This window comes from Macaca thibetana, chromosome X (assembly GCF_024542745.1).
Source record: "Macaca thibetana thibetana isolate TM-01 chromosome X, ASM2454274v1, whole genome shotgun sequence".
Lineage (NCBI taxonomy): Eukaryota > Metazoa > Chordata > Mammalia > Primates > Cercopithecidae > Macaca > Macaca thibetana.
In genome coordinates this window covers 115,877,937-115,905,874 of record NC_065598.1, presented here as the reverse complement: position 1 = coordinate 115,905,874, position 27,938 = coordinate 115,877,937, and the positions used below count along the sequence as shown (strand labels likewise).

General features: G+C 39.1%; 1 pseudogene across 1 annotated transcript; it reads right to left on the bottom strand.

Annotated features, from left to right (window-relative positions):
* Positions 1 to 19,890: 19,890 nt before the first annotated feature.
* On the bottom strand, positions 19,891 to 20,609 carry LOC126946129 (60S ribosomal protein L14-like; annotated as a pseudogene). Its single transcript, XR_007722586.1, has one exon. The product of XR_007722586.1 is annotated as a 60S ribosomal protein L14-like (transcript).
* Positions 20,610 to 27,938: the final 7,329 nt, after the last annotated feature.

Sequence of the window (27,938 nt, the reverse complement as noted above, 5' to 3'; positions counted from 1 at the left end):
GACACGAGAAATACGTGACAAATGCACAAGCTTCAGTAACCGACTCGATCAACTGGAAGAAAGAGTATCAGCGATTGAGGATCAAATGAATGAAATGAAGCGAGAAGAGAAACCAAAAGAAAAAAGAAGAAAAAGAAACGAACAAAGCCTGCAAGAAGTATGGGATTATGTAAAAAGACCAAATCTACGTCTGATTGGGGTGCCTGAAAGTGAGGGGGAAAATGGAACCAAGTTGGAAAACACTCTTCAGGATATCATCCAGGAGAACTTCCCCAACCTAGTAGGGCAGGCCAACATTCAAATCCAGGAAATACAGAGAACGCCACAAAGATACTCCTCGAGAAGAGCAACTCCAAGACACATAATTGCCAGATTCACCAAAGTTGAAATGAAGGAAAAAATCTTAAGGGCAGCCAGAGAGAAAGGTCGGGTTACCCACAAAGGGAAGCCCATCAGACTAACAGCAGATCTCTCAGCAGAAACTCTTCAAGCCAGAAGAGAGTGGGGGCCAATATTCAACATTCTTAAAGAAAAGAATTTTAAACCCAGAATTTCATATCCAGCCAAACTAAGTTTCATAAGTGAAGGAGAAATAAAATCCTTTACAGATAAGCAAATGCTTAGGGATTTTGTCACCACTAGGCCTGCCTTACAAGAGATCCTGAAGGAAGCACTAAACATGGAAAGGAACAACCGGTACCAGCCATTGCAAAAACATGCCAAAATGTAAAGACCATTGAGGCTAGGAAGAAACTGCATCAACTAATGAGCAAAATAACCAGTTAATATCATAATGGCAGGATCAAGTTCACACATAACAATATTAACCTTAAATGTAAATGGACTAAATGCTCCAATTAAAAGACACAGACTGGCAAACTGGATAAAGAGTCAAGACCCATCAGTCTGCTGTATTCAGGAGACCCATCTCACACGCAGAGACATACATAGGCTCAAAATAAAGGGATGGAGGAAGATTTACCAAGCAAATGGAGAACAAAAAAAAGCAGGGGTTGCAATACTAGTCTCTGATAAAACAGACTTTAAACCATCAAAGATCAAAAGAGACAAAGAAGGCCATTACATAATGGTAAAGGGATCAATTCAACAGGAAGAGCTAACTATCCTAAATATATACGCACCCAATACAGGAGCACCCAGATTCATAAAGCAAGTCCTTAGAGACTTACAAAGAGACTTAGACTCCCATACAATAATAATGGGAGACTTCAACACTCCACTGTCAACATTAGACAGATCAACGAGACAGAAAGTTAACAAGGATATCCAGGAATTGAACTCATCTCTGCAGCAAGCAGACCTAATAGACATCTATAGAACTCTCCACCCCAAATCAACAGAATATACATTCTTCTCAGCACCACATCATACTTACTCCAAAATTGACCACGTAATTGGAAGTAAAGCACTCCTCAGCAAATGTACAAGAACAGAAATTATAACAAACTGTCTCTCAGACCACAGTGCAATCAAACTAGAACTCAGGACTAAGAAACTCACTCAAAACCGCTCAACTACATGGAAACTGAACAACCTGCTCCTGAATGACTACTGGGTACATAACGAAATGAAGGCAGAAATAAAGATGTTCTTTGAAACCAATGAGAACAAAGATACAACATACCAGAATCTCTGGGACACATTTAAAGCAGTGTGTAGAGGGAAATTTATAGCACTAAATGCCCACAAGAGAAAGCAGGAAAGATGTAAAATTGACACTCTAACATCGCAATTAAAAGAACTAGAGAAGCAAGAGCAAACACATTCGAAAGCTGGCAGAAGGCAAGAAATAACTAAGATCAGAGCAGAACTGAAGGAGATAGAGACACAAAAAACCCTCCAAAAAATCAATGAATCCAGGAGTTGGTTTTTTGAAAAGATCAACAAAATTGACAGACCACTAGCCAGACTAATAAAGAAGAAAAGAGAGAAGAATCAAATCGACGCAATTAAAAATGATCAAGGGGATATCACCACCGACCCCACAGAAATACAAACTACCATCAGAGAATACTATAAACACCTCTACGCAAATAAACTGGAAAATCTAGAAGAAATGGATAATTTCCTGGACACTTACACTCTTCCAAGACTAAACCAGGAAGAAGTTGAATCCCTGAATAGACCAATAGCAGGCTCTGAAATTGAGGCAACAATTAATAGCCTACCAACCAAAAAAAGTCCAGGACCAGATGGATTCACAGCTGAATTCTACCAGAGGTACAAAGAGGAGTTGGTACCATTCCTTCTGAAACTATTCCAATCAATAGAAAAAGAGGGAATCCTCCCTAACTCATTTTATGAGGCCAACATCATCCTGATACCAAAGCCTGGCAGAGACACAACAAAAAAAAGAGAATTTTAGACCAATATCCCTGATGAACATCGATGCAAAAATCCTCAATAAAATACTGGCAAACCGGATTCAGCAACACATCAAAAAGCTTATCCACCATGATCAAGTGGGCTTCATCCCTGGGATGCAAGGCTGGTTCAACATTCGCAAATCAATAAACATAATCCAGCATATAAACAGAACCAAAGACAAGAACCACATGATTATCTCAATTGATGCAGAAAAGGCTTTTGACAAAATTCAACAGCCCTTCATGCTAAAAACGCTCAATAAATTCGGTATTGATGGAACGTACCTCAAAACAATAAGAGCTATTTATGACAAACCCACAGCCAATATCATACTGAATGGGCAAAAACTGGAAAAATTCCCTTTGAAAACTGGCACAAGACAGGGATGCCCTCTCTCACCACTCCTATTCAACATAGTGTTGGAAGTTCTGGCTAGGGCAATCAGGCAAGAGAAAGAAATCAAGGGTATTCGGTTAGGAAAAGAAGAAGTCAAATTGTCCCTGTTTGCAGATGACATGATTGTATATTTAGAAAACCCCATTGTCTCAGCCCAAAATCTCCTTAAGCTGATAAGCAACTTCAGCAAAGTCTCAGGATACAAAATTAATGTGCAAAAATCACAAGCATTCTTATACACCAGTAACAGACAAACAGAGAGCCAAATCAGGAATGAACTTCCATTCACAATTGCTGCAAAGAGAATAAAATACCTAGGAATCCAACTTACAAGGGATGTAAAGGACCTCTTCAAGGAGAACTACAAACCACTGCTCAGTGAAATCAAAGAGGACACAAACAAATGGAAGAACATACCATGCTCATGGATAGGAAGAATCAATATCGTGAAAATGGCCATACTGCCCAAGGTAATTTATAGATTCAATGCCATCCCCATCAAGCTACCAATGAGTTTCTTCACAGAATTGGAAAAAAAACTGCTTTAAAGTTCATATGGAACCAAAAAAGAGCCCGCATCTCCAAGACAATCCTAAGTCAAAAGAACAAAGCTGGAGGCATCACGCCACCTGACTTCAAACTATACTACAAGGCTACAGTAACCAAAACAGCATGGTACTGGTACCAGAACAGAGATATAGACCAATGGAACAGAACAGAGTCCTCAGAAATAATACCACACATCTACAGCCATTTGATCTTTGACAAACCTGAGAGAAACAAGAAATGGGGAAAGGATTCCCTATTTAATAAATGGTGCTGGGAAAATTGGCTAGCCATAAGTAGAAAGCTGAAACTGGATCCTTTCCTTACTCCTTATACGAAAATTAATTCAAGATGGATAAGAGACTTAAATGTTAGACCTAATACCATAAAAATCCTAGAGGAAAACCTAGGTAGTACCATTCAGGACATAGGCATGGGCAAAGATTTCATGTCTAAAACACCAAAAGCAACGGCAGCAAAAGCCAAAATTGACAAATGGGATCTCATTAAACTAAAGAGCTTCTGCACAGCAAAAGACACTACCATCAGAGTGAACAGGCAACCTACAGAATGGGAGAAAATTTTTGCAATCTACTCATCTGACAAAGGGCTAATATCCAGAACCTACAAAGAACTCAAACAAATTTACAAGAAAAAAACAAACAACCCCATCAAAAAGTGGGCAAAGGACATGAACAGACATTTCTCAAAAGAAGACATTCATACAGCCAACAGACACATGAAAAAATGCTCATCATCACTGGCCATCAGAGAAATGCAAATCAAAACCACAATGAGATACCATCTCACACCAGTTAGAATGGCGATCATTAAAAAGTTAGGAAACAACAGGTGCTGGAGAGGATGTGGAGAAATAGGAACACTTTTACACTGTTGGTGGGATTGTAAACTAGTTCAACCATTATGGAAAACAGTATGGCGATTCCTCAAGGATCTAGAACTAGATGTACCATATGACCCAGCCATCCCATTACTGGGTATATACCCAAAGGATTATAAATTATGCTGCTATAAAGACACATGCACACGTATGTTTATTGCAGCACTATTCACAATAGCAAAGACTTGGAATCAACCCAAATGTCCATCAGTGACAGATTGGATTAAGAAAATGTGGCACATATACACCATGGAATACTATGCAGCCATAAAAAAGGATGAGTTTGAGTCCTTTGTAGGGACTTGGATGCAGCTGGAATCCATCATTCTTAGCAAACTATCACAAGAACAGAAAACCAAACACCGCATGTTCTCACTCATAGGTGGGAACTGAACAATGAGATCACTCGGACTCAGGAAGGGGAACATCACACACCGGGGCCTATCATGGGGAGGGGGGAGGGGGGAGGGATTGCATTGGGAGTTATACCTGATGTAAATGACGAGTTGATGGGTGCAGCACAGCAACATGGCACAAGTATACATATGTAACAAACCTGCACGTTATGCACATGTACCCTACAACTTAAAGTATAATAATAATAAATAAATTAAAAAAAAAAAAAAAGAAATGAAGGGAGAAATATTCAAGGAAATAGATAGCATAAATAAAAAACCATCAAAATTTCAGGAAACAATGGGCACACTTATAGAAAGGCAAAATGCTCTGGAAAGTCTCAGCAATAGAATTGAACAAGTAGAAGAAAGAAATCCAGAGCTCGAAGACAAGGTCTTCAAATTAACTGAACCCGATGAAGACAAAGGAAAAAGAATAAGAAAATAGGAACAAAGCTTCTGAGAAATCTGGGATTATGTTAAATGATCAAACCTAAGAATAATCAGTGTTCCTGAGGAAGAAGAGAAATCTAAAAGTCTGGAAAACATATTTGGGGGGAATAATTGAGGAAACGTTCCTGGCCTTGCTAGAGACCTAGACATCCAAATACAAAAAGCACAAAGAACACCAACGCCTGGGAAATTCATTGCAGAAAGATCATCTCCTATGAACATTGTCATCAGGTTACCTAAAATTATGATGAAGGAAAGAATCTTAAGAGCTGTGAGACAAAAGCACTGGGCAACCTATAAAGGAAAACCTATCAGATTTACAGCAGATTTATCAGCAGAAACCCTACAAGCTAGAAGAGATATCTTCAGCCTCCTCAAATGAAACAATTATCAGCCAAGAATTTTGTACCCAGTGAAACTAAGCTTCATATACAAAGGAAAGTCTTTTTCAGACATACAAATGCCAAGAGAATTTGCCACTACCAAGTTACCACTGCAAGAACTGCTAAAAGGAGCTCTAAATCTTGAAAGAAATCCTGGAAATACATCAAAACAGAACCTCTTTAAAGCATAAATCTCATAGGACCTATAAAACAAAAATGCAATTCAAAGAACAAAAACCTGAAACAAAAAAACCAAGGTATACAGGCAACAAATTGCACGATGAATGGAATGGTACCTCACATCTCAATACTAACATTAAAGGTAAATGGCCTAAATGCTCCACTCAAAAGATGCAGAAATGGCTGGGCATGGTGGCTCACTCCTGTAATCTCAGCACTTTGGGAGGCCGAGGCAGGCGGATCACTAGGTCAGGAAATCAAGAGCATCCTTGCCAACGTGGTGAAATCCCCTGTCTACTAAAAATACAAAAATTAGCCAGGCATGGCAGCATGCACCTGTAGTCCCAGCTACTCAGGAGGCTGAGGCAGGAGAATTGCTTGAACCTGGGAGGCGGAGGTTGCAGTGAGCCGAGATCATGCCAGTGCACTCCAGCCTGGGCAACAGAGCGAGACTCCATCTCAAAAGAAAAAGGATACAGAATTGCAGAATGGATAAGAATTCACCAACCAACTATCTGCTTCCTTCAAGAGACTCACCTAACACATAAGGACTCACACAAACTTAAGGTACAGGGGTGGAAAAAGGCATTTCAGGCAAATAGATACCAAAAGCAAGCAGAAGTAGCCATTCTTATATCAGACAAAACAAACTTTAAAGCAACAGCAGTTAAAACACAAAACAAAGAGGGACATTATATAATGATAAAAGGACTATTTCATCAGGAAAATATCACAATTCTAAATATATGTGCACCTAACACTGGAGCTCCCAAATTTATAAAACAATTACTAATAGACCTAAAAAATGAGACAGACAGCAACACAATAATAGTGGGGGATTTCAATACTCCACTGACAGCACTAGACAGATAATCAAGAGAGAACGTCAATAAAGAAACAATGGATTTAAACTATACCCTGGAACAAATGGACTTAACAGATACATACAGAACATTCCATCCAACAACTGCAGAATATACATTCTATTCAACAGTGCATGGAGCTTTCTCCAAGAAAGAATATATGATAGGCCACAAAACAACCCTCAATAAATTTAAGAAAATCGAAATTAGATCAAGCAATCTCTCAGACCACAGTGGAATATAACTAGAAATCAAACTCCAAAAGGAACCTTCAAAACCATGCAAATTCATATAACCTGGAAATTAAATAACCTGCTCCTGAATAATTGGGTAAAAAATGAAATCAACTTCATCCATGTCCCTGCAAAGTACATGAATTCATCCTTTTTTATGGTTGCATAGTATTACACGGTGTATATGTGCCACATTTTCTTAATCCAGTCTATCGTTGATGGAGATTTAGTTTGGTTCCAAGTCTTTGCTATTGAAGCTGGAAACCATCATTCTATGCAAACTATCACAAGGACCAAAAGCCAAACACCACATGTTCTCACTCATAGGTGGGAGTTGAACAATGAGAACACATGGACACGGGGCGGGGAACATCACACACTGGGGGAGGGATAGCATTAGGAGAAATACCTAATGTAAATGAGGAGTTGATGGGTGCAGCACACCAATACGGTACATGCATACCTATGTAACAAACCTGCATATTGTGTACGTGTACCCTAGAACTTAAAGTATAATAATAAAAAAAAGAAAGTAAAATGAAAAAAAAAATCAAATCAAGATGAAAATTAAGAATTTTTTGGAACTGAACAATAATAGTGACACAACCTATCTAAACCTCTGGGATATAGCAAAGCTGGTGCTAAATGGAAAGTTCATAACCCGAAATGCCTACATCAAAAAGTCTGAAAGAGCACAAACAGACAATCTAAGGTCACATCTCAAGGAACTAGAGAAACAAGAACAAAGCAAACCCAAACCCAGCAGAATAAAGGAAACAACAAAGATCAAGCAGAACTAAACAAAATTAAAACAAAAAAATACAAAAGATAAATGAAACAAAAAGCTGGTTCTTAGGAAAGATAAATAAAATTGATAGACCATGAGCAAGATTAACCAAGAAAAGAAGAGAGAAAATCCAAATAAGAAACAACATGGAAGATATACAACTGACACCACAGAAATACAAAAGATCATTCAAGGTGACTATGAACACCTTTACATACATAAACTAGAAAACCTCAAAGAGATGGATACATTCCTGGAAATATACAACCCTCCTAGATTAAATCAGGAAGAATTAGATACCATGAACAGACCAATAACAAGCAGCAAGATTGAAATGGTAAATTAAAAATTATCATTAAAAAAGTCCAGGGCCAGACAGATTCACAGCAGAATTCTACTAGACATTCAAATAAGAATTGGAACCAATCCTACTGACACTATTTCAAAAGATAGAGAAAGAGTGAACCCTACCTAAATCATTCTGTGAAGCCAGTATAATGCTGATATTAAAACCAGGGAAGGACATAACCAAAAAAGAAAACTACAGACCAATAACCCTGATGAACATAGATGCTAAAATCCTTAACAAAATACTAGCTAACTGAATCCAACAACATATCAAAAAGACAATACAACATGATCAAGTGGGTTTCATACCAGGGATGCAGGGATGGTTTAACATACACAAATCAATAAATGTGATATACCACATAAACAGAATTAAAAACAAAAATCACATGATGATCTCAATAGATGCAGAAAAAGCATTCAACAAAATCCCCATCCCATTATGATTAAAACTCTCAACAAAATCAGCATACGAGGGACATACCTCAAAATAATAAAAGCCATCTATGACAAACTCACAGCCAACATAATACTGAATGGGGAAAAACTGAAAGGATTTCTTCTGACAACTGGAAAAAGACAAGGATTCCCACTCTCACCACTCCTCTTCAACATAGTACTGGAAGTCCTAGTCAGACCAATCAGACAAGAGAAAGAAATAAAGGGCATCCAAATTGGTAAAGAGCAAGTCATACTGTCACTGTTTGCTGATGGTATGATCATTTCCCAAGAAAACCCTAAAGACTCCTGCAGAAAGCTCCCAGAACTGATAAAAAGAATTCAGCAAAGTTTCCAGACACAAAATTAATGTACACAAATCAGTAGCTCTTCCATACACCAACAGAGACCAAGCTAAGAATCACATCAAGAACGCAACCCCTTCTACAATAGCTGCAAAAAATAAAATAAAATACTTAGCAATATACCTAATCAAGGAGGTGAAAGACCTCTCCAAGGAAAACTACAAAATACTGCTGAAAGAAATCATAGATGACACAAACAAATGGAAACACATCCCATGCTCATGCATAGGTAGAATTGACATTGTGAAAAATGACCATAGTGTCAAAAGCAATCTACAAATTCAATGCAATTCTCATCAAAATACCACTATCATTCTTCAAAGAATTAGAAAAAACAATTCTAAAATTCATATGGAACCAAAAAAGAGCCTGTATAGCCAAAGCAAGACTAAGCAAAAAGAACAAATCTGGAGGCATCACATTACCTGATTTCAAACTATACTATAAGGCCATAGTCACCAAAACAGCATGGTACTGCTATTAAAAAAAAAAAAAAAAAAAAAAAAAAAAAAGGCGCATAGACCAATGGAACAGAATAGAGAACTCAGAAATAAACCCAAATACTTACAGCCAACTGATCTTCGGCAAAGCAAACAAAAACATAAAGAGGGGAAAGGACACGCTTTTCAACAAATGGTGCTGGGATAATTCCTCATCTCTCACCTTACACAAAAATCAACTCTGGTGTCTCACGCCTGTAATCCCAGCACTTTGGGAGGCCAAGGGGGGTGGATCACCTGAGGTCAGGAGTTCAAGACCAGACTGGCCAACATGGTGAAACCCTGTCTCTACTAAAAATACAAAAATTAGCCAGGTGCAGTGGCAGACACCTGTAATCCCAGCTACTTGGGAGGCTGAGGCAGGAGGATTGCTTGAGCCTGGGAGGAGGTTGCATTGAGCCAAGAATGTGCCACTGCAGTCCAGTCTGGGTGACAAACCGAGAGTCTGTCGCAAAAAAGAAAAAAAAAATCAACTCAAGATGGATCAAGGACTTAAATCTGAGACCTGAAACTAAAAATTCTGGAAGATAACATTGGAAAAACCTTTCTAGACATTGGCTTAGGTTAGGATTTCATGGCCAAGAACCCAAAAGCAAATGCAATGAAAACAAAGATAAATTGCTAGGACTTAATTAAACTAAAGAACTTTTGCACAGCAAAAGGAACAATCAGCAGAGTAAACAGACAACCCACTGAGTGGGAGACAATGTACACAATCTATACATCTGACAAAGGACTAATATCCAGAATCTACAAGGAACTCAAATAAATTAGCAGGAAAAAAAACAAACAATCCCATCAAAAAGTAGGCTAAGGACATGAATAGACAATTCTCAGAAGAAGATATGCAAATGACCAATAATCAAATGAAAAAATGCTCAACATCACTAATGATCAGGGAAATGCAAATCAAAACCACAGTGTGATACCACCTTACTCCTGCAAGAATGCCCATAATCAAAAAATCAAAAAATCAAAAAACAGTAGATGTTGCTGTGGATGTGGTGAACAGGGAACACTTCTACACTGCTGGTAGAAATGTAAACTAGTACAACCACTATGGAAAACAATGTGGAGATTCCTTAGAGAACTAAAATTAGAACTACCATTTGATCCAGCAATGCCACTACTGGGTATCTGCCCAAAGGAAAAGGAGTCATTACGTGAAGAAGACACTTGCACACGCATGTTTATAGCAGCACAATTCACAATTGCAAAAAGTGGAACCAACCCAAATGCCCATCAATCAACAAATGGATAAAAAAGCTGTGATCTTTCTGCACATGTATCCCAGAACTTAAAGTATAATAATAAAAAAAAAAAACAGACAACAGACATGCCCACCAATGCCATGACACTTTACCATCGCTGTGGCAACACCCAGAAGTGTTCTAATTTTCTAATTCTAGAAAATTAGAAATTTAGAAGTTAGAGAATTAGAAATTACATGCCCCTTAACTTGCATGTAATTAAAAGTCAAGGGGAAGGTGCAATGTCTCACATCTATAATCTCAGCACTGTGGGAGGCTGAGGTGGGCAGATCACTTGAGGTCAGGAGTTTGAGACCAGCCTGGCCAACATGGTGAAACCCCGTCTTAAAATAAATAAATAATAAATAAAATAAAAATGGGTATAAATATGAATGCAGAACTGCCCCTGAGTTGCTAATCTGGGCACACTACCTATGGGTTAGCCCTGCTCTGCGAGGAGCAGTACCTCTGCTGCTGTTGTACACTGCTACTTCATAAAAGTTGCTGTCTAACACCATAAAAAAAAAAAAGAAGAAACTGTGCTATGTACAACAGAATACTACTCATCCATAAAAAGGAATGAGTTAATGGCATTCGCGGCAACCTAGATAAGATTGGAGTTATTATTTTAAGTGCAGTAACTCTGGAATGGAAAACCAAACATTGTATGTTCTCACTCGTAAGTGGGAGCTAAGCTATGAGGATGCAAAGGCATAAGAATGACACAATGGACTTTGGGGACTCAGGCAGAAATGACGGGAAGGGAGTGGGGAATAAAAGACTGCAAATAGGGTGCAGTGTATACTGCTCAGGTGATGGGTGCACCAAAATCTCACAAATCACCACTAAAGAACTTACTCATGTAATCAAACGCCACCTGCTCCCCAATAACCTACGGAAATATAAATTTTTTTAAAGTACCTAGAGGCTGCAACACTGTAGCCTTTAATATGAAGGCTGAAGACACACAGAAGATAGCCAGATATATAAAAACAGTCAGGAATGGGGTACATGGAAAAAAGAATGGAGAAGAGGAAAATCTCAAGTGTGTAGCATTAAACTATCTGATTTAGAATTGAAGTTCCCATATATGCTCTAAGATTTTGCTCTCGTTTCATAGTGACATTGTTTTAGTTCTGAAGGTTCCTCATCAACAAAAGCTTTTCTGACAAGGAAGGATCTGTCCAATTTATCTCTGTATAGTGTAGGCATATATTAGGTTCTCAAATAATAGAGATGGAAAGTATGACAAAGACAAAATATTTATCCAAATGCTGGGGGAAGTACATTTCTAAGGTGCCCCACAAGGCCGTAGGTAGGAGATTGTGACATAATATTTGAATCTTTGCAACAATAAAGTCTTCCATACATCCATCAAGCAAATATTTATTTTGTACTTCCTTTGTGTGGTCACTGCATCAGAAAACAACCATACAGTCCCTACCCTTAAGGGTGTTACAGCAGAGATACAAGTCACTTGGCAGGTAGAATACAGTGTAATCAGTACTCTGTACTGTGATTGATGAAAGGAAATGTTGGGTGCTATGGGAGTAGAGAAGAAAGACCCCAACCCAGTTTGGAAACTCAGAATAGGTTTTTTGAAGAGATTCATTGAACACCCACTGTTTGTCAGGCCCTGTGCTAGATGCTGGAGTTAACAGAGATGCCTGAGACACTTGCTCCTATTCTAGAAACTCTCTAAGAGCTTATGGAGGACACGAGAGAGACACACATCCACCCAATAACCCTAAGGCAGTGGGAAATGTGCTAAACAGAATATGTGCTATAGGAGCACAAAGGAAGCTGCTGTCTCTGAATGTCGCCCAGCCTATCTCTCCTAACTCGACTCCATTTACACTACAACTACAACAGAACAAGCAGCATCACGTGGCAATGCCTCAACATGCCCAGGATGAGGGCTCCCTCTTCCCAAGACTTCCTAGAGATGATGTTATTCAGTCTCAGAAGGAAACCGCAGTGACTTCTGAGTTCCTGTTCATCTCAATGGTGCTGGACTTAGACATTCCCCTTGGAATGCCATTCCCTAAGGAATCTAATCCACACCATTAAGCTCCAAATGCTTTTTCCTTTTCCTTCAAAACTGGGTTATTTGTTCTTCATTTAGCAAACCAAGTTTATGGTTAGGGGTCTAAAATAATTAGTTCTGTTTACTGTATCTTACAGCTCATAGGCCAAAAAAAAGCTCAAAAAGACTCATTGTTTGTGTCAATACAGGTACCAAATACCTGTTGGACTAGTCTCTGGGGGACTCAATGATGCCTTCCACTGGACATGAAGAAGACTCATGAATTTAGATCCAGAAAGCCGGAGAGCCAGAGAGCTTGAAGGAGTCTTAGAAATCTATAATTTATGCCAACTCCTTAATTTTACAGATGAGCAAAGTAAAGAAAAGGGAACCGCTCAAGACCCGACAGGTTCTCAGTGAGAGGATTGGAACTGTATTACAGGCTTCTCAACTACTTTTGAAAACATAGTAATCACGCCAGTATAGGAGTAGCAGGCCCATTAAGAGCATAAAAGATATACTAAGAGAAAGAAAATTGAGAGCTCTAAGATCAAAGCTGGCTCTCCCACCCCACATGGAAATCCTCCCTCCATTGCTAACTCTGAAAAATAAATGGGTTAGATTTCATTAAAGGAACTTTCAGATTTCCTTACATTCCTCCTTCATCTTTTCCCTTCCACCCCACTCCCACTCCCTCTCAAATTAACAACCACCAATACCTCCAGCTTGGAGGAAAAACAAAACAACGACATTGGATTGCTCTCTTTGAGAGTAACCCTATTTACTTACACTATAGCATGGCATATAAGGAATGAGAGCGGCCCTAAAGTTAAGAGAAGCAGTCTTTCTTTTAGGAATATCCTCCTGGCTGTATTGCCCATACAGCAGCAAATGCACACTGATGCACTGAGTTCCTCCAGAGGAATTAACAAATACAATTCCCAAGTGCTTCTCTTACTTCAGAGAGGCAGTATCTCACAATGGAATGAATAGGGAAATGTTGACTCATCAGGGACAGCAGTGGGAGAGAAGTAGACGGCACCCTGTGGGCAACAGACAGCTCTTGCAGCGGGCAAACAAAATAGTGCAGTGATGAGGAATAGCCTGATCCTCCTCCTGTCAGCCCCAGCCACTCTTTGGAAGTTGTCAGAAAATGGAGAGAAGAAACCAGAGGACAATTTCAGACCTGAAAAATGAAAGTGCAAGACCATTGCATCAATATTTCTCCTCTTTCCCTTTTCAGTCCCTGAAATAAAAAATGCCTAGGCCTAGATACCTAGAATTATATTTCTAAGACACGGAACAATTGCCACATTGAAATGATGGAGCCCCAGAGAAATCTAAACAGATAAATTCTGTCAAACATGGCTTTAAAACCAACAGTTATCACTAGCCAAACTCTTCTAAAAAAACTTTGCAAGAATCCCAGTTGAGTATTGCTCTTATCTCAAGAGTTATCCATTCAACCAGAAGAATTACAGGTCTCTTATTGATACCCCTGTTCTACTTCCAAATTCAGCTAGTATCAAACAAGGGAAAAGATGAGAGGGTAGGGAGCAATGAGAGAATAATTTGTCTCCACAAAACCAAGGTCTTATAGGACCCTTTAGGACACAATTTACACAGATGCTTTTGCCTTGAAACTCAAATTGCACTTGGGATTCTTTTTCACCTAGATGAGAGAAATTATTTTGAAAGTGCTAAGCTTAATTGATTTGCAGCCACATCAACTCAGACCCCCAAAGACTCCAATTATATATTCCATGATACCCAGGGCCCGCAGGAAGCAGACTTTCCCCTGAGATTGGTAGATGGGCTTCACAGTCAAGTGTTATGATTAACCCAAAATTCTTTTTTCAATACAGATGAAGGACATCACAATACTCTCATCCTTATTCAGGCTTAAAGGCTATTAGAAATGTGATACCACAGCCTTACTTACACGAAAGTGAGTGGAATTCTAGAAAAGTCAAATGACTTGATAAAATGCTTTACTGTTTGAGCTTATTTATGCCAGTATGCTAATGAAGCAAAAGATGGGAGGTCATATTTTCTTTTCTACAGGCTAGAAGTTAATGACTTTGAAGCACCAGGGATAGGCTCAGATAGACCACTTACACAAGGTTGTGTATCCATTTTTAGGAGCCTGGAAAGCTATAAGCACTCTCAAGTGCTTTCAAGCACATTTGTTCTGCTTTACACAAAGCATAATAAGCCTGGTTGATGGTAGAGAAATAATAATGTTGTTAATCCAAGCAGCTTAGAGGTGAATCATCTACTCCGACAATCCAGATTGATTTAATGCCCTTTGGACAGTACGACTCAGTTCTTTCTTGGAGGGCTAATAGACAATCACCATCTCATTTAGGCCCCATTCATACTCTTTTCTGATTCTGCATGAACAAAACAGGCCAATGGTTTCCTGGGATGCAGCCTGAAATACTGGCCTTAAGTAATTGTGCCTCAGTGGGAAGAATTCAGCTATTATGCAAAACTCAGGCCTACACACCTTTTCTTCCTGAATTTATCAGCTCTCTTTGGTAATTGATATTACCTAGAGAAGATGGTAAAGATGAGGTCAGTGTCAACCAAGGAAAAATCCAAATCATAAGACAATTTAAAAGAAACAAGTTTTATTACTCTCAAATAAAAATAACTCAAACTGGACTCAAAATGCTTTAAGGAAGTATTGTCCCAGAATGTCCCTAAGAGACCTATTTAATGAATAATTGGAATTATTTGTAATTGGTAAGTCAATTACAAATTGAAGGGGAGCTTCTAAACTAAAATAGTTTAAAAATGTAAAGGCACCAAACAATCCTATGGGAGACCAAGATTAAAATTCCAATGAAGAAAAGCTTTGCTAATATTGGCAAAATGGTAATAAATGTTGAAGCTGGATGATGGGTGTATGGAGGTTCATTATACTATTCTATTTCTGTGTATGTTTAACTGTTTCTCTAATAGTTCTTTTTGAAGACCTTTTCTGAACAAAGGTAACTTTTAGGTCAGCCCTCTGAATTATGGCAAATTTGAAATTACTAGGATTAATATTAGAGCTTTGACTCTATTAAAAATTTTTATCAAAGCTCTCAGACCCTTGAACTTCCCTGTCCCAAACTCAGCCTGCCTATATTCAAGCTACAGGCAAGGGTAATTGGGATCCTACAGAGGCGTACCTTGTTCTGCTCCTAGTGAAAATATCAAGGGAAGCATGACAGAAGGGAAAAAAGGAGATACTGGGCCAGGAGATGAAGGGCTAGCTTTGAAAGCCAAAGCCTGTTTTGATGGCATCACCTGCTGTCCATTTTCCACTTTCAGAGAGATTTGTTATGGAGAGAAATTGTCCTACATTCTCTCTCTCTCTTGCTTTGATTCTGTCAACCACCATAATAAGTAGGCCACTTTCTCCTGGCCGGGATAAGCTCAGCTAGATGGAGAACCCATGGGGGACTATGCCTTCAGTCCATTGCTTTACACTAATGAGGGAAAGACTTCAGGCTCTGGAGTGCCTCCCACACTGGGGCCATTCTTAGTCAAGCACATTTCTCATCTGCCATTGTTCCACTAAACATATTCTTGAGGTAGCTTGGAGGGGCTAGGTAGTGAAGCTTGGAAACCTCCCGCGTGTAAATTTTTCATTTTACCAAGAGACTATTTCCAGGCAAGAAGCCATAACTTCTATAAGCAAACTTCACTCTTCCAATGACAAAGTAAACTAAATTCAAGAAAGAAGGTATCCTACACAGTGAATTCTATGCAAGTCACAGTTCAGTAGGCTTTTTCAAGACTTCTGAACTGTAAAAAAGAAAAAAAGGAAAGAAAGAAATACTGGATAAACTGCTGCAGTTAGTTACTTGCAATAACTAGCACACTCACAAACCTACCCTTGTTGTGTCAGCGACAAAATAGTGTCGAATCCTAATTACCAAGGTGCTTTTGAGAATGCCCATGCATTCTTTGGGTGTTGGTTTATCCATCTGTTGAAAAACGTTAGTGATACATGTTTTCTCTTTATTACCAAGAAGTTTCTTACAAAAATTAACTCAAGATGGAGACAGCTAGGCCTAGCAACTACCTAAATATTAAACTACAAGGTATTACAGATAAGTGTCAGGGGGCCTGGGGGAATACTGTAGGTAAAAAGAGAAACATAACAGGAAAGACCAAATAACATATGTATTACCCAATTCACACCTACAAGTTAAGGTTTAGATCTAAAACCATCTCAGATATAATTCTACCACTCAGGAATAGGGCACTTGTTGTCTAGATTCTGGATATTAGTTCTTTGTCAGATGTGTATATTGTGAAGATTTTGTCCCACTCTGTGGGTTGTCTGTTTACTCTGCTGACTGTTCCTTTTGCTGTGCAAAAGCTCTTTAGTTTAATTAGGTCCAAGCTATTTATCTTTGTTTTTATTGCATTTGCTTTTGGGTTCTTGGTCAAGAAATCCTTGCCTAAGCCAATGTCTAGAAGGGTTTTTCCTACAACGAACTCAAACAAATCAGTAAGAAAAAAAACAAACAATCTCATCAAAAAGTGGGCTAAGGACATGAATAGACAATTCTCAAAATAAGGTATACAAATGGCCAATAATCATATGAAAAAATGCTCAACATCACTAATAAGGGAAATGCAAATCAAAACCACAATGTGATACCATCTTACTCATGCAAGGATGGCCATAATCAAAAAATAGTAGATGTTGGCATGCATGCAGTGAAAAAGGTACACTTCTACACTGCTGGTAGTAATGTAAACTAATATAGCCACTATGGAAAACAGTGTGGAGATTCCTTAAAGAACCAAGAGTAGAACTACCATTTGATCCAGCAATCCCACTACTGAGTATCTACCCTGAGGAAAAGAAGTCATTATTTGAAAAAGACACTTGCACACGCATGTTTATAGCAGCACAATTCACAATTGCAAAATCATGGAACCAATTCAAATGTCCATCAATCAATGAATAGATAAAGAAAATGTGGTCTAAAACCACATTAGATCTAAAACCTTAAGAAAAAGAAGTTTCTTACAAAAATTAAGTCAAGATGGATTAAAGACTTAAATATTAAACCCAAAACTATAAAACCCTGGAAGACAACCTAGGCAACACCATTCTGGACATAGGAATAAGGAATAAGCAAAGATTTCATAACAAAGACGACAAAAGCAACTACAACAAAAGCAAAAATTGACAAATAGGATCTAATTAAACTAAAGAGCACAGCAAAAGAAACTATAAACAGTGTAAACAGACAACCTACAGAATGGGAGAAAATTTTTGCAAACTAAGCATCTGACAAAGATCTAATATACAGCATCTATAAGGAACTTAAATAAATTTACAAGAAAAAAACAAACAGCCCCATTAACAGGTGGGCAAAGGACATGAACAGACACTTTTCAAAAGACATACATGCAGCCAATGAGCATATGAAAGAAAGCTCAACATCACTGATCATTAGAGAAATGCAAATCAAAACCACAATGAGATACCACCTCACAACAGTCAGAATGGCTATTACTAAAAAGTCAAAAAATAACAGCTGCTGGTGAGGTTGCAGAGAAAGGGAATGCTTATATACCACTGGAAATGTAAATTAGTTCAACCATTGTGGAAAGTGGTGTGGCGATTTCTCAAAAAACTTAAAATATAAATACCATTTGACCCAGCAATCCCATTATTTGGTATATCCCCAAAGGAATACAAATCATTTTATCGTAAAGACACATGTACTTATACATTCACTTCAGTATTATAAATAAGAGCAAAGTCATGGAATCAACCTAAATGCCCATCAATGGTAGACTGAATAAAGTAAATGTGGTACATACATACCATGGAATTTTATGCAGCCGTAAAAAAGAATGAGATCAGAGATGGTTGGCAAGATGGCCAAATAGGAAGAGCTCTAGCCTGCAGCTCCCAGTGAGATCAACACAGAAGATGGGTGATTTCTGCATTTCCAACTGAGGTACCTGGCTCATCTCATTGGGACTGGTTAGACAGTGGATGCAGCCTATGCAAGGCAAGCTGAAGCAGGGTGGGGTGTCGCCTCACCCAGGAAGTGCAAGAGGTCAGGGAACTCCCTCCCCTAGCCAAGGGAAGCTGTGATGGACTGTACCGTAAGGAATGGTGCATTCCAGCCCAGATACTATGCTTTTCCCACAGTCTTCGCGACCTGCAGACCAGGAGATTCCCTCAGGTGCCTACATCACCAGGGCCCTGGGTTTTTCAAGCACAAAACTGGGCTACCATCTAGGCACACAAAAAGCTAGCTGCAGGAGTTTTTTTCATACCCCAGTGGCACCTGGAACACCAGTGAGACAGAACCATTCACTCCTCTGGAAAGCGGGCTGTGGCCAGGGAGCCAAGTGGTCTAGCTCAGCGGATCCCACCTCAAGGAGCCCAGCAAGCTAAGATCCTCTGGCTTGAAATTCTTGCTGCCAGCACAGCAGCCTGAAGTGGACCTGGGATGCTCAAGCCTGGTGGGGGGAGGGGCATCCACCATTACTGAGGCTTGAGTAGGCATGTTTTCCCCTCACAGTGTAAACAAAGCCTCTAGGAAGTTTGAACTGGGCGGAGTCCACTGCAGCATGGCAAAGCCAGTGTAGCTAGACTTCCTCTCTAGATTCCTCCTCTCTGGGCAAGGCATCTTTGAAAGAAAGGCAGCAGCCCTACTCAGGGGCTTATAGATAAAACTCCCATCTCTCTGGGACAAAACACCTAGGCGAAGGGGTGGCTGTGGGCGCAGCTTCAGCAGAGTTAAATGTTCCTGCCTGCTGCTTCTGAAGACAGCAGCAGATCTCTCATCACAGCGCTCGAGCTCTGCTAAGGGACACACTGCCTCCTCAAGTGGGTCCCTGACACCCGTGCCTCCTGACTCGGAGACACCTCCCAGCAGGGGTCGAAAGACACCTCATACAGGAGAGCTCTAGCTGGCATCTGGCTGGTGCCCCTCTGGGACAAAGCTTCCAGAGGAAGACACAGTCAGCAATCTTTGCTGTTCTGCAGCCTCTGATGGTGATACCCAGGCAAACAGCGTCTGGAGTGGACCTCCAGCAAACTCCAGCAGACCTGCAGCAGAGGGGACTGACTGGTATAAGGAAAACTAACAAACAGAATGAAATAAAATTAACATCAACAAAAAGGATGTCCACTCAAAAAACCCATCCAAAGGTCACCAACATCAAAGACCAAAGGTATATAAATCCATGAAGACGAAAAAACAGCACAAAAGGCTGAAAATTCCAAAAACCAGAATGCCTCTTCTCCTCCAAAGGATCACAACTCCTTGCCAGCAAGGGAGCAAAACTGGATGGAGAATGAGTTTGACAAATTGACAGAAGTAGGCTTCAGAAGGTGGGTAATAACAAACTCCTCCGAGCTAAAGGAGCATGTTCTAACCCAATGCAAGGAAGCTAAGAACCCTTTTTTTTTTTATGTCAAAAAGAACCTTTATTACTTTTTTTGATTGCCACTTATGCTTTCTTGCCAGATGCCTTTGGAGCAGGTGCTTTCTGGGCTGGAGCTTTCTGACCCTTCTGAGCTTTTGGAGCAGGCGCAGCCTTCTGGCCTGTGGCTTTCTGGGCAAGAATCTTCTGGGCTGGAGCCTTTTTACTCGCGGTAGTCATCTCTTTTGCTGGAACTTTAGCAGCAGCTGCAGCAGCTGTAGCAGCAGCAGCAGTACCCTTAGTACCAGGGTGCTTTTTTGGGAGAAGCTTTCAGGAGAGCTGCCTTTTGAAGCTTCTTAACTTCATTCTTGATTATTCTGTTCCTCATTTTCTTTGCCTTCATAACTTTAAAGTGATCAAAATCTGTCATCTAGGCTTTCCTTTCTCTGGCTTCAATCTTCTTGGCCCATCGTGTGGCTGCCCATTTTGTATTGATGTCTGCCTTCTGCCAGGCTTGTCGGACATACTTCTAGAGGGCACCATGTGAAAACTTGAGGATGAAATCAGTGAGCTGCATGCACTTGAAAGGCATGGCCTGTCTCCTCACTTGAGTGCAAGGTCCATCAACCAAAGCCCTGTTCTGATCAATAACATCTGCAATCGCAACCAATTTTCTGGCATGAGATCCAAAGGAGATGTAGGCCACCCGGCCAACCTCCACGAAGCACCTGAACACCATGTTGGCAGCATTAGGTGAGAAGGAAGCTAAGAACCTTGATAAAAGGTTACAGGAATTGCTAACTAGAATAACCAGTTTAGAGAAGAACATAAATGACCTGGTGGAGTGGAAAAACACAGCACAAGAACTTTGTGAAGCATACACAAGTGTCAATAGCTGAATTGATCAAGTGGAAGAAAGGATATCAGAGATTGAAGACCAACTTAATGAAATAAAGTGTGAAGACAAGATTAGTGGAAAAAGAATGACAAGGAATGAACAAAGCCTCCAAGAAATATAGGACTATGTGAAAAAAACAAACCTACGTTTCATTGGTGTACTTGAAACCGATGGGGAGAATGGAACCAAGTTGGAAAACACTCTTCAGGATATTATCCAGGAGAACTTCCCCAACCCAGCAAGACCGACCAACATCCAAATTCAGGAAATACAGAGAACACCACAAAGATACTCCTCGAGAAGAGCAACCCCAAGACACATAATCGTCAGGAACACAAAGGTTGAAATGAAGGAAAAAATGTTAAGGGCAGCCAGAGAGAAAGGTCAGGTTACTCACAAAGGGAAGCCCATCAAACTAACAGCAGATCTCTCTGCAGAAAACCTACAAGCCAGAAGACAGTTAAAATTCTTAAAGAAAAGAATTTTCAGCCCAGAATTTCATATCCAGCCAAACTAAGCTTCATAATTGAAGGAGAAATAAAATCCTTTATAGACAAGCAAATGCTGAGAGATTTTGTCACCACCAGGCCTACCTTGCAAGAGCTCCTGAAGGAAGCACTAAATATGGAAAGGAAAAACTGTTAACAGCCACTGCAAAAACACCAAATTTTAAAGACCCTCAACAATATGAAGACACCACATCAACTAATGGGCAAAATAACCAGCTAGCATCATAATGACAGGATCAAATTCACACATAACAATATTAACCTTAAATGTAAATGGGCTAAATCCCCCAATCAAAAGACACAGACAAGCAAATTGGATAAAGAGTCAAGACCCATTGGTGTGCTGTATTCAGGAGACCCATCTCACTTTCAGACACACATAGGCTCAAAGAAAAGGGATGGAAGAATATTCACCAAGCAAATGGAAAGTGAAAAAAAGCAGGAGTTGCAATCCTAGTCTCTGATAAACAGACTTTAAACCAACAAAGATCAAAAAAGACAAAGAAGGGAATTACATAATGGTAAAGGGATCAATGCAACAAGAGCTAACTATCCTAAATATATATGCACCCAATACACGAGCACCCAGATTCATAAAGCAAGCTCTTAGAGACCTACAAAGAGACTTAGACTCCCACACAATAAAATTGGGAGACTTTAACACTCCACTGTCAATATTAGACAGATCAACAAGACAGAAAATTAACAAGGATATTCAGGACTTGAACTCAGCTCTGGACCAAACAGACCTAATAGACATCTACAGAACTCTTCACTCCAAATCAACAGAATATACATTCTTCTTAGCACCACATCACGCTTATTCTAAAATTGACTACATAATTGAAGGTAAAACACTCCTCAGCAAATGCAAAACAATGGAAATCATAAAAAACAGTCTCTCAGACCACAGTGCAATCAAATTAGAACTCAGGATTAAGAAACTCACTCAAAACTGCACAACTACATGGAAACTGAACAACCTGCTCCTGAATGACTACTTGTAAATAACGAAATTAAGGCAGAAATAAATAAGTTCTTTGAAACCAATGAGAACAAAGACACAAAGTAGAAGGATCTCCAGGACACATTTAAAGCAGTGTGTAGAGGTAAATTTATAGTACTAAATGCCCTCAGGAGAAAGCCAGATAGATCTAAACTTGACAACCTAACATCACAATTAAAAAAAACTAGAGAAGCAAGAGCAAACAAATTCAAAAGAAATAATTAAGATCAGAGCAGAACTGAATGAGATACAGACATGAAAAACCCTTCAAACAATCAGTGAATCCAGGAGCTGGTTTTTTGAAAAGATTAACAAAACAGGTAGACCACTAGCCAGACTAATAAAGAAGAAAACAGAGAAGAATCAAATAGACACAGTAAAAAATGATAAAGGGCATATCGCCACTGATCCCACAGAAATACAAACTGCCATGAGAGAATACTATGAACACCTCTATGCAAATAAACTAGAAAATCTAGAAGAAATGGATAAATTCCTGGACACATACTTTCTCCCAAGAGTAAACCAGGAAGAACTTGAGTCCCTGAATAGACCAATAACAGGCTCTGAAATTGAGGCAATAATTAGTAGCCTACCAACCAAAAAAAGTCCAGGACCAGACGGATTCACAGCCGAATTCTACCACAGGTACAAAGAGGAGCTGGTACCCTTCCTTCTGAAGCTATTCCAATCAATAGAAAAAGAGGGAATCCTCCCTAACTCATTTTATGAGGCCAGCATAATCCTGATGTGAAAACCTGGCAGAGACACAACAAAAAAAGAAACTTTCAGGCCAATATTCCTAATGAACATTGACACGAAAATCCTCAATAAAATACGGGCAAATCAAATCCAGCAGCACATCAAAAAGCTTATCCACCACGATCAAGTTGGCTTCATCCCTGGGATGTAAGGCTGGTTCAACACATGCAAATCAATAAATGTAATCCATCACATAAACAAAACCAATGACAAAAACCACATGATTATCTCAATAGATGCAGAAAAGGCCTTCAACAAAATTCAACAGCCCTTCATACTAAAAACTCTAAATAAACTAGCTATTAATGGAACGTATCTCAAAATAATAAGAGCTATTTATGACAAACCCACAGCCAATATCATACTGAATGGGCAAAAGCTGGAAGCATTCCCTTTGAAAACTGGCACAAGACAATGATGCCCTCTCTCACCACTTTTATTCAACATAATATTGAAGTTCTGGCCAGGGCAATCAGGCAACAGAAAGCAATAAAGGGTATTCAAATAGGAAGAGAGGAAGTCAAATTGTCTCTGTTTGCAGATAACATGATTGTATATTTAGAAAACCCCAAGGTCTTATCCTAAAATCTCCTTAAGGTGATAAGCAACTTCAGCAAAGTCTCAGGATACAAAATCAGTGTGCAAAAATCACAAGCATTCCTATATACCAATAATAGACAAACAGAGAGAGAGCCAAAACATGAGTGAACTCCCATTCACAATTGCTACAAAGAGAATAAAATACCTAGGAATACAATTTACAAGGGATGTGAAGGATCTCTTCAAGGAGAACTATAAACCACTGCTCAAAGAAATAAGAGAGGACACAAACAAATGGAAAAACATTGCATGCTCACGGATAGGAAGAATCAATATCGTGAAAATGGCCATACTACCCATTTCCTCATCAAGCTACCATGGACTTTCTTCACAGAATTTAAAAAACTACTTTAAACTTCATCTGGAACCAAAAAAGAGCCCATATAGCCAAGACAATCCTACATAAAAGGAAAAAAGCTGGAGGCGTCATGCTACCTGACTTCAAACTATACTACTACAAGGCTACAGTAACCAAAAGAGCATGGTACTGCTACCAAAACAGATATATAGACCAATGGAACAGAACAGAGGCCTCAGAATTAATACCACACATCTACAATCATCTGATCTTGGTAAACCTGACAAAAAACAAGCAATGGGGAAAGGATTCCCTATTTAACAAATGGTGTTGGGAAAACTAGCTAGCCATATGCAGAAAACTGAAACTGGATCCTTTCCTTACACCTTATACAAAAATTAACTCAAGACAGATTAAAGACTTAAATGTAGACCTAAAACCATAAAAACCCTAGAAGAAAACCTAGGCAATACCATTCAGGACATAGGCATGGGCAAAGACTTCATGACTAAAACACCAAAAGCAATGGCAACAAAAGCCAAAATTGACAAATGGGATCTAATTAAACTAAAGAGCTTCTGCACAGCAAAAGAAACTATCATCACAGTGAACAGGCAACCTACAGAACGTGAGAAAATTTTTGCAATCTACCCATCTAACAAAGGGCTAACATTCAAAATCTACAAGGAATTTAAACAAATGTAGAAGAAAAAACAACCCCATCAAAAAGTGGGCAAAAGAAATGAACACACATTTCTCAAAAGAAGACGTTTATGCGGCCAACAAGCATATGAAAAAAAAGCTCATCATCACTGGTCATTAGAGAAATGCAACTCAAAACCATAATGAGATACCATCTCATGACAGTTAGAATGGCGATCATTAAAAATTCAGGAAACAACAGATGCTGGAGAAGATCTAGAGATATAGAAATGCTTTTACACTGTTGGTGGGAATGTAAATTAGTTCAACCCTTGTGGAAGACAGTGTGGCAATTCCTCAAGGATTTAGAACCTGAAATACCATTTGACCCAGCAAACCCATTACTGGGTATATACCAAAAGGATTATAAATCATTCTACTATAAAGACACATGCACACATATGTTTATTGCAGCACTATTCACAATAGCAAAGTCTTGGAACCAACCCAAATGCCCATCAGTGATAGACTGAATAATGAAAATGTGGCACATATACACCATGGAATACTATGCAGCCATAAAAAAGGTTGAGTTCATGTCCTTTGCAGGGACATGGATGAAGCTGGAAACCATCATTCTCAGCAAACTAACACAGGAACAGAAAACCAAACACTGCATGTTCTCACTCATAAGTGAGAGTTGAACAATGAGAACACATGGACTAAGGAATGGGAACATCAACCACTAGGGCCTGTCGGGGAGTGGGGGCTAGGGGAGGGATAGCATTAGGAGAAATACCCAGTGTAGATGACGGGTTGATGGGTGCAGCAAATCACCATGGCACGTGTATACCTATGTAACAAACTTGCATGTTCTGTACATGTATCCCAGAACTTAAAGTATAATAATAATAACCAACAATAATAATACAGAACAAGATCATGTCCTTTACAGGGACATAGATGGAGCTGGAGGCCATTATCTTTAGCAACCTAAACAGGAACAGAAAACCCTGCATGTTCTCACTCACAAGTGAGAGCTGAACAATGAGAACACATGGACACAAGGAGGGGAACAACACACACCGGGGCCTGTTATGGAGGTGAGGAGAGGGAGAGCATCATGATAAATAGCTAATGCATGTGGAGCTTAATACCTAGGTGATGGGTTGATAAGTGCAGTAAACTTATAAGTGGGAGCCAAATTATGAGAATACATGGACACAAAGAGGAGAACAACACACACTGGGGCCTATCAGAGGGTGGATGGTGCGAAGAGGGAGAGGGTCAGGAAAAATAACTAATGGGTAATAGGCTTAATACCTGAGTGATGAAATAACATTTAAGAAAAGAAAAAGCAAACTGGCTATGTCATGCTTCTATGAAGTCTTTACTTCCTTCATAATAACAACAAACCCCCATGACACAAGTTTACCTATGTAACAAACCTACATGTGTACCCTAAACTTAAAAGTTAAAAAAAAGAAAAAGAAGTTTCTTTCATGACCCTAGGAAAGGTAGCTCTTCCAGGAAGGAAGGTCTACTAAAAGGCCTATGATCCTGAGAGTTATTAATCCTGATCTGACTTTGAAAAATTATCACTTGATTAGACTGCTTTATCAAGCTCCTGTTCACTCTCCCAGTCTCCAATCTCCCCATTCCAGTTCATCTTCCACAGTGTCACAAGATTAATTTCTTTAAAAAAAAAAAGAAAAAAAGAAAAGAAAAAGCAACTTGGCTACATCATGCTTCTATTAAGCCTTTACTTCCTTCATAATATATAGTACAAACCCTCTCAGCATGGCATATAAAACTCTACTCTGTTTGGTCCTCATCTACTTCTCATACAACCATCTCTCATTGCTCCTTCTCATAGTCTATCCCCTATGCAAACAATGTTCCAGCCACCTTTAATTTGTTACCATTCTGTAAATATAGTACATTGTTTAATGTGCTTTTACCTTTGCACATCCTATTTCCTCAACCTAACATAACTGTCCCCTCCCTTCCTCTTCTAAAAATTCCTACTTTTCCTTTAAGACTCAGTTTAAATGTTACCTCTTCTGTGAAACCCTCCCTATGCTTACCATGAAGAATTCATCCTTTATACTTCCACAGCATCCCGGGCATACAATTATCATAGTACTTATCTCACTTATAATAACCACACTGTATTGTCAGTTTGTCTGTCTCCTAAGTTTCTTGAAGGGTAAGTCTGTATCATTTTCATCTCTGTATCCAAAACATATAACCTGACCCAGAGTGTTACTCATTAAGTGTTTATTAAGTAAATGAATGCATGAGCTATGATAAGAACTGCTATTTGTAATCAACATATAACATAATACAGTTAACAAATAAGGCATGACTAGTCTTCTTTGATGCCCCATTCTTTATTTGAAGCTTTAATCTAAGGATTTAGGGAATTTAGAATTGCCAGCTGGAAGAAAAAAAAAGTTTGTCTCAACTATATCTTTCTTGGGGAGCTGTTGACCATTTTGTGGATATAGGGAAGGAGCTTGACCATCAAAGTCCACTTTTCAGTCTTTTGGAAGCAATGAACTTCTCATTGTACCACTCCACTTCTAATTTTGATTTCAATTTCCTGACATTATAGCACAACTCCTAACATTTAGAATTTATTTTCCCTTTTTCCTCTTAATCCTCTTATTTTTTCCCCAACTTTATCCCTCACCAAGAGCTGATTTTCATTGCATGTATTTAAATAAACTGCCAACCCATTATGCCATTTACACTAGAAGCCTGGTAATAAAGTAGGACCTTCTCCAAGGTCATTCATATACTCTCTGATATCTGGGAAAGTGCTGAGAGAAAAACAGGTAGATAACTCAATCTGTCACGTGGATCTAAGGAGAATGTACAAATACCTCATTTCCATAACGACATTGTACTTGGTGTCCCAACATAATGAATGACATGCTATGACTGAAAACTAAACAGAGTCTAATGGTAAATGCATTAATTAGTGACCTGTTTACACTTCTCCTGGGAAGGATGGCCATTTGTTACAGCTGCTGTCATGCAAGAATACTGACTGTTGTTGGGTCTCCACTCTGGGAATGCATATAAATTTGTGAGATTCTCCCACATTATAATTTGCTGACAGGTGTTAATGACACTAATGAAAGCAGGAGAGCTTGATTCAAACACACAAATAATTAGAATTGATAATAGATATGTGAACAGGGCCTTCATTAATACATTTTTTAATGATGCAGAGATGGAAGTTAAAAAGCGGGTGTCTAGACATATATTTATAGCACCTCCACCTCCTTCAATCAAAGATAATTCTTCTACCTCTTTGATTTATCCATCTTTTAGTTATATACCTAAGAAAGCAGAATACTCA